Here is a 1,494-nt window from a genome sequence, read left to right as displayed (position 1 = left end):
AAACAGCTCATAAATGAAAAAAAATCAGGACTAAAATTTATATTGAAAGTGTCAAAAATTGTAATATACTTTAAGTGTCACCTTGATATTTATTAAAACAGTCATTTTGTATATTTTATAAGAGAGTAAAATTAACACTCAGGAAAAATAAAATTGACTATTGGTAGCTATCATTCAGTAGAATTTGCACAGCCATTATGCTATTTCAATGAATTTAGTTCATTAGTGAATAAAGAGACTATTCCAAACTTCAGAAGTGGTGTCTGAAATAGTTATTGTGAACAACAGATAAAGAATGGTAATGTTATATCATCCATCATTAGCCAAATTATAAAATATTAAGGGATGCTATGCAAAGAAACTGAGATTAATTATTGCTAACTGACAAAAGTCACAAAATCAAGTGCTGCTTTCATTTGTGATACTAATGTCATTTACAAGGTTAATTACTGTGTTGCCTTCACAGCCCCCAGTTATTTTTCATATTAAACCAGAGAAGTGTGAACAGATGGACCCAAATAACATCTGGCTCAGGTGAGGAGCAAGGCTACAGCTGACATCCTGGAATTATTTCCTTCAGTATGACAGGAAGTAATGAGGAACATGCAGGTGACAAAAGTAAACAATTTGATAGTATAAAGATGAGCAGAGTGGTATTTGCCATGTCCCCAAGAGGAACAGAATCAGCATACAACAACTCATTCAAAATTTTCTAATAATAAAAATATTTTAAGACATTTAAATTTGATTTAATCAATTGATCATCACTACCTTACTGCCCAACTCTCTCACTCAAGATTATATATGTATAAGAATTGAACTAAAAACACTTGCTTCATGCAAGTTTACTTTTCATGCTTAAATCTTGCTTGATTACCAATACCATGACAGAATTCATAATACTATATGACATCTAAACAAGTAAGATTCAAAAAGATATGTCCATATTTAAAAGGGACACAGTAGCAAAATAATGGTAAAGGACAAGAATTAATGAGTTGAAACAATTACTACTACCTCATTTTAATCAAACAGAGAAGAATGCTTCAGTTAATAATTATAACAAAGAAAAATATCTAGTAACGAACTATAGAAATGATCCCTGAAAGTATAGTCTTAAAGAAAAATAGCTAAAGGAATGCTGTGTGAATAATGACTACCAGGGATGAAAGCCACAACCAACATATTCTATTTTCTGCTATACATTAAGGAATGTTAACAACATTTAGTTGCATATCTGAAAAACTTGATCTCAAGTATTTCTGTTTTTCATGCTTGTGCCAACTGTGCCAACTGCTGGACATGATATTACTGTATGGGAATTTGAAATTATGTCATTCCTAGTTTATAAAATCTGTTCACACAAAGTGAGATGGAAATATATAGCCAAATGACAAATGCAATCTCACAAGAGAGAAAATCAAAAAATGGCAAGAACCTGTTCATTTTTTTTTAATTTTTAAAAATTTACTTATTTTTACACTCCAGGTTTTA

The 1,494-nt window shown here is 30.5% G+C and overlaps 1 pseudogene; it reads right to left on the bottom strand.

Moving 5' to 3' along the window:
* Positions 1-1,031: 1,031 nt before the first annotated feature.
* LOC120098417 (small nucleolar RNA U3) lies at positions 1,032-1,118 on the bottom strand (annotated as a pseudogene).
* Between the last annotated feature and the right edge of the window lie 376 nt (positions 1,119-1,494).

Source organism: Rattus norvegicus, chromosome 18 (assembly GCF_036323735.1).
Source record: "Rattus norvegicus strain BN/NHsdMcwi chromosome 18, GRCr8, whole genome shotgun sequence".
NCBI classification, from domain to species: Eukaryota; Metazoa; Chordata; class Mammalia; order Rodentia; family Muridae; genus Rattus; species Rattus norvegicus.
The sequence above is the reverse complement of the archived record's forward strand: the minus strand, read 5'-3'. Positions and strand labels throughout refer to the sequence as shown.